Genomic DNA, 6,876 nt, shown 5'->3' with positions numbered 1-6,876 from the left:
TAGTTGATTGAATTTGTTTGATTGAAATGATGATGATGAATTTGTTGATTAGCTTAGTTTTGATCTTGATTTCTTCCATGGATTGTGAGTAGTTTACTTGCTAGGGAGGTGGTGAAGTATGTTTGAGTGATGGATCATAGCTAATTGGGAGTTTTTGATTGATTTAGCATTGTGATTAAATTGGTTGATTGATTTTGTGCATGTGTGTGATTAGTTAAAGAGTAGCTAACTTTAATTGTCATACTAGATTGCATTGTGTGCCTACATTGATACGGACAATTGATTTGTAGCTCACATTTGTCGATTGAGCTTGGTTAGTGACGTTCCTAGTTAGAGTCTTTCGTAGTTGGCACTAGCTAGACTTCTAGGATATAGCTTGTTGAGCTCTTTTGATTGCATTGTCTATCTTCCCTCGCAATACTCGAATTAATCAATCTCCAACCCGATTATTATGTGTCCATTGCAAGAATGTGTGGATCCTAAATCCCTAGTGTCTTGATATACTGATTTACTTTGTTGATTGGTTGAATTTAGTTAACCTACGCTACCTCTTACGTTTCGAAATAGCTTGACTTTGGCCGTAGCAAAATTCCTCCCATTCCTAGTGGTTCGACCCGAACTTGCCCTATTACTAGGTGTAGATTTGGTTACAAATTTAGTTTGATTGGAGGAATTTTAGTTTCAACGACCTAGAATCCACCCTCCATCAAAATGGCGCCGTTGCCGGGGAATGGCGTAGTTGTTTGCTATTGTTGTTGAGTCTATTTCCTTTCATTTCAAAAATACAAAAAGATTTTTCTCTTTTAGGCTACACTTGTAGCCGTGCTACTAATTGTTTCTTTCAGATTGTATGCATAAGACAAGAGAAAGGACTTTAGTACCTTTTGATCCGGAGATTGAGAGAACAATCGCAAGGATAAGAGTTACTAGACGATACTTAAGTTCTAGCTCATCAAGAGAAGAAGAATTTCAAGAAGAAGAACAAGGAAGCATGGGTGAAGTACCAAGGGTTGCTTTGAAGGAGTTGGGAACTCCCGGTGCCTATAGATTTGAGAGTGGTATTGCTCCACCAACAACACCAGCTAATGACTTTGAGATAAGGCCGGCGATGATAATAATGATTGAAAGAAGGAAATTTAGTGGTGCCAAGCATGAAAGCCCACTAAATCGTCTCAAAGAGTTTTAGAAGTATTACACCACAAATCAAGGTTAATGAGGTTTCTCAAGAATTCATAAGGCTCAAGCTATTCCCGTTTTCTCTAATCGGACGAGCTTTAGAGTGGCTTGATAAGGAAGTGAAGCCTAATTCCTTGAGAACTTGGGATGAGGTCACAAAAGAGTTTCTTTCCCGCTTTTACCCTCAAAAGAAGACTGCCGAGGCAAGAACTCTAATCCAAAGTTTCAAGCAAAAGCCTAGCGAGAGTTTATATGAGGCTTGGGAAAGATACGAGGAATATCAACGAGAATTTCCTCACCATGGAATCCCGACCTACCAAATCATACAAATCGTTTATGGAGGATTGAGTCCCCAAGGAAATTCATGTCTTGATGCCGCAGCCGGAGGCCCGATTATGAACAAGACCGAGGAAGAAGTTGTTGATATCATAGAGGATGTAGTTCGTCACTACATGGATTGGCAAGAGGGAGAGAGAGAGTCTACAAGCAAAAGTGGCTCAACGGTCTACTCGGTTGATCATCTCAATGAAATCAATAACTTGTCTTCTCAAATCTCAAACTTGGGGAAGGAGATGACATTAATCAAGGCTAAGCTAGAGAGTGCCTCTTCAAATGCACCGAGTCTTCCCTCCCACATTAAGGGGAGAGGTACATCTTCTAAATCTACTTCTCCTTCTACTTCAAGTAATATGCCAAGTGGATGTGTATTTTGTGATGTTTGTGGGTCATATGACCATGATTCTCCTAGTTGCCTACATGCATTTGAGAATTGTGATGATGTTGAGAACAATGATTGTGAACAAGTGAATTTTGTTGCTAAAAAAAACAATGGACAAAAATTTGAAGGTCCAAGGAATTTTGGGACTAGGAATGCTCACCAACAAGGGAATTTTGACAACTACAACAATGGTGGTTATAGGAACCAAGGAAATCAAGGTTTCTGAGGGAACTATAACAATCAAGGTTATAGTAATCAAAACCAAGGCCAAGGGTATGGAAATCAAGTCCAATCTCAAGGCTTTGGTGGCCAACACCAAAATTATGGCAACAATCAAGGCCGAGGTAATTGGAACAATCAAAATAGGGGCAATTTTCAAAACAACAATCAAAGGGGACCCCCACCCGGATTTTCTCCAAGACTTCAAGGCAATGGTGATAATTCCTATGCTCAACCCCCATCTTTTAAAACTAACTTGGAGGAGATCATTGAAAACTAAACAAAAATTTTGAACACTTACATGGCGATGAGTGACAAGAAGTTCAATGAGATGATGACACACAACAAAATGCTTGAGACCCAAATCACTCAACTAGCCAATACCTTGAAAGATTGTGTTATCCCTTCTCCATTACCTTCTCAAGGAGTTGATCCTAAGAAACCTGTTTATTCTATTACCACAAGGAGTGGGAGAGTGCTTGAAGAGAGAGTTTCTAGGATGAGTGAGGAAGATGAGAAGAGGAGTGACTCAAGTGAGAAAAATGAGAACAATATGTCAAAGAGTGTGAGAAAAGAGGAAGTTCAAGAGAAAAAGAAGAGTGTTGAGAAAGTGCAAGAGGAAGTGAGAAAACCCGACCTTCCATACCCCCAAAAGTTTTTGAGGAACAAAATTGATGAACAATTTGGGAGGTTCCTTGATATGTTGAAGGAAGTTCATCTTTCAATCCCTATCACCAAAGCCATGACCAAAATGCCTAGATACTCCAAATTTCTTAAGGATATCTTGAGTGGCAAGAGAGAGTGTAATGAGATAGATTTGGTAGAGGTAGGGGAGTGTTGTAGTGCCTTGATTCACAATGACTCACCCAAGAAGATGAAAGACCCGGGCAATTTCTCCATTCCTTGCAAAATTAAAGGCAAATTGTTTGAAAATGCATTGTGTGATCTTGGTGCTAGTGTTAGTATCATGCCTTATTCCGTCTTCAAGACGCTTAAGCTAGGAGAGCTTCTTCCTACCAACATGACTTTGCAATTGGCCGATAGATCCATTAAGTTCCCGGAGGGAAGGGTTGAGGATGTTCCCCTTAAGATAGGTGGTTTTACTATCCTCGTAGATTTTATTGTGCTTGAAATTGAAGAAGATGACCACATACCTATCATTCTAGGGAGACTTTTCTTAGCTACTTCGGGAGCTTTGATTGATGTTAAGGGAGGCCTAATCACTTTAAGAGTTGGTAATAATAAGGCAAGTTTTAAGCTAAAACCAATGCATGAGTCTTTGTCCCTTATTAATGGAATCATGTGTATTGATTCCCCTTGCTCCATTGATAATGTTTGCATGATTGACTCTTCAACTAACGATGATCTTGAGATTTGTGATTATATGCTTTTGAGTGTTGATCGCAAGAAGGTTAGTGAAGAAAAAAAAGGAGTTTTCAAAGCTCATGGACGAGGAGGTGATTGACATTCCTCATTGGTTTGAGCTTTACCCTCAAGAGGAGGAGAATGATTCCAAGAATGTGGATGGTGAGAAATAGTCTACTAGAAGGAACAAGGCAAAGAAGAAGGCAAGAGCTTCTAGGAAGAAAAGGATAAAGTTGAAGCAAGAGAGGCTTGCTTTTGAGGTTTCATCAAGTGAAGTTTCATCTAGCAACAATGTGTGGTTGATAAAAATTGAAGAGGAGTTTGTTCCATCCGCCACTTTAAACAAGGTGGTGCTCTTTGACCCTCCATGATTTGGAGGAAGGGTCGAGCTAAGGACCTTAAGCAAGCGCTTCCCGAGAGGCAACCCGTTTTCTAACCCTTTTCTTTTGATTTCTATTTTTCTTAATTTTCTTTCTTTTATTTTCCTTTCTTTCACTTGTAACCTATTTGGATTGATAGGTTAAATTCATGGGAATTGGATTCTTTCAAGAGAGCATGAGCAATGGAAAGGTGTTTTGTGTTTTTGATGAGAATATGTTCGATTTTATCGAATCTTGAGGTAAAAGGGTGAGGTAATGTAGTGAGGTAAGTTAGGAAAGTTGTGCTAAATTTGAAGTAAGTTTGAACTTGGTGGGTTCATTATGGTGCTCTCATTATTTTTGGATGTTGAACCCACTGTCATCATGTTTTGAAACTGCCATCTTTAGTGGGTTCAATAATCCCGGGATGATATTGGACAATGAGCCCACGGTAGAACGCATCAAGTAATTTCAAAGAAGGAAGCCTAGCAGGCGCGGGTGCGCAGCCAGGTCGCGCGGCCGCGCACTTGGGCGTGCCGAGCCCTTTATCTTCTTTCTTTCTCCTTTCTTTCCCTCATTTCCCCTTTATCCTCTTCCTTGTGTGCACGGTTCTCTTTCTCACTCTAGTAACGAAACCCTAGCCCTTGTTCATCAAATTTTCATCTTCAAATTATCAAAAATCCATTAAAAATCATCAAATTCCTTCTACAAATTCATTCTTAACAACAAAAATCATACTACTTTCTTCAATTTTCAATCTCCAATCTCTCTCCTCTATTGAAGACCAAATTTGGGGCTTTTCGGTTTGGTGGGAATTGGTGGCTAATTCTTGTTCAATCTTGCTTCTAGTATGGTATAATCATCTTCTTAAGCTCTTATTTACATTTTTATATCATATTGTTGCAAGAATTTGATTGTTTATGGTTGTGAATAGTAGTATTATGTGTTTTGATGAATTTGTTGATTGAATGTGATATTTGGTTGATAATTTGTGTTGATTGTTGATTGATTTTTGCTCACATTGTGTTGTTGTATGTTTGTGTAGCAAATTTGGTTCATTTGGTGGTGATTGTGAGAAGTTGAAAATTTTGATTATTGGTAGTAAGGTGTTGCTTGTGTGATTGGTGTTATTGGTTAAGGAGTTGTGATTTTGGTGATTGGAAGTGTTTTGTGGTGATTATTTGTTATTTGTGGAGTTGATTGATTGGATTTTGAATTGGTTAATTTGGGAGGAAGCACAATGTCAAAGCTTGCTCGAGCTTTTTCCTCTAAGAAACGAAAAACCACCATCACAATTAAAGAACCTTCTTCAAACCCCTCTACTTCCCAAACACAAAAACCTACTCCTCTACCCAAGATAAAAATCAATGACCCAACACAAAAAGATCGATATGCCAAGCTTAAAAAGAACCGATCCCTTAAGCCCTCTCGTCACTACTTTCAACCGGACATGATCAAATTGGGGATTGATGAGGATTTAAGGGAGTTGTTCAGCAATCTTCGCATGAGCACCTTTGTGAGCATATGTTACTGTACTTACTTTGAGCCAACTTTGGAATTTTTGGCTACGGTTTCATGCGAGAAGGTGGCAACTACCGGGTCCATTTTTAGCTTTTCAACATTCATCATGATCTTTCTCTCGTCGAGTTTAATGCGACGCTTGATCTTAATCTGGGGGCGGATGTCTTGGACCCCAAGTTCTTCTTCAATGAGTATGACCAAAATTCTTGGTGGGATGATATATTGGGGGAAGGTGATTTTGTTACTCGGTATGCCGCCATAAGCAAAGTTTTCCAACCGTGTCTAAGAGTTCTTCATAGGCTTTTGGGATATTCGATAATCCCAAAGTAAGAATTGGGAAAAATGAGTCAATTGGAGCTCCGGATACTTTGGTTGGCTACTAGGGAGGAGTACCGAGGTCAATTGAACTTAGGGTTCATGTTCTTGAGATATTGCAAGGGGTTGCAATCTAGGGAGTCCGAGGAGATCACTTGTGTTAGTATGGTTACGAGGCTCGTGACCAACCTTCATCTTGGCCACTACTTGCCCTCTTGTACTCCGGTGGGTAGTTCGAGCACCCTCTACCTCGACATTGCAAAATTGAAGCAAGTGTAATTTTTGGCTAAGAATGATGATGAGGAGGTGTTTGATTGGCTTAGGGAGAATAAACATTGGTGCTATCTCCCTAACCCCTCGTTGACTTCTATCCATCGAGAGGATGTGCTTAATGTATGGCATGTACCCTTGAGTAATCGCCTCCCCTATAATGATGATGAGGAAATAGGAGAAGAAGATGAAGAGGAAGAAGAAGAACCGCCTCAACCACAACCACAATAACAACAACAAAAACCGCGATAACAACATCAAGAACAACAACAACATAAATTTGCTAGCCCCGATTTGGATGCTCTAAGTACGCAAATGAAGGGGATGCAAATTAGATTGGAAGGTATGTACGACCAAGACTTTGAGGCAATTTATCATCAAATGAGAGGCATTTCGGAGATGCAACAAGGTATATTTCTCCAACAACAACACTTATATGATGCGAGTGTTAACCGTAGGGAAGTCTCCCCCACGGTTAACTACCCATACTTTCCACCCCAACTTGGTCCTATACCATCAAGTAGGTATCCTTATTGGCATGGACCCCCGGGATCCAACACCGAGACTCGCTCATTCCCCGATAAGTACGGTAACTACGATTACCGTGTTCTCGGTGGGAGCGATTATAGGGGTGATCTTAACTACCCATATGTCCACCCCGATCATCCACTACCGCTCGCTTTGCCCGAGCAATATTCTCCCTTATTTTATGTGATGCTTGCTTTGTATTAATGGGATATTGAGATGTATTCATGTTTAGCTTGGGGGAACTTTACTTTCTTAGGGTTTTGTCTCGATGGCCAATATTGTTGTTGGGAGTTTCCTTGTCTACTTTTTTTCCTTGATGATTGATAATTGCATGCCTTGGTCTATTATCGATGGTGTTTGATTGTTGTTTCTATGAGTTTTCCATGCCTATTCTTTCTCTCTTGA

At 40.0% G+C, this 6,876-nt stretch overlaps 1 non-coding gene across 1 annotated transcript; it reads right to left on the bottom strand.

The window, feature by feature from the left end:
• Window positions 1–1,377: 1,377 nt before the first annotated feature.
• On the bottom strand, window positions 1,378–1,483 carry LOC145569740 (small nucleolar RNA R71). The gene has a single exon (XR_014096279.1). It is a non-coding gene; the product is annotated as a small nucleolar RNA R71 (small nucleolar RNA).
• Between the last annotated feature and the right edge of the window lie 5,393 nt (window positions 1,484–6,876).

This window comes from Chenopodium album, chromosome 11, assembly GCF_948465745.1.
Source record: "Chenopodium album chromosome 11, dcCheAlbu1.1, whole genome shotgun sequence".
In the NCBI taxonomy this organism is placed as follows: domain Eukaryota; kingdom Viridiplantae; phylum Streptophyta; class Magnoliopsida; order Caryophyllales; family Amaranthaceae; genus Chenopodium; species Chenopodium album.
Note: the sequence above shows the minus strand (reverse complement) of the source record. Positions and strands in the feature narration are given on the sequence as shown.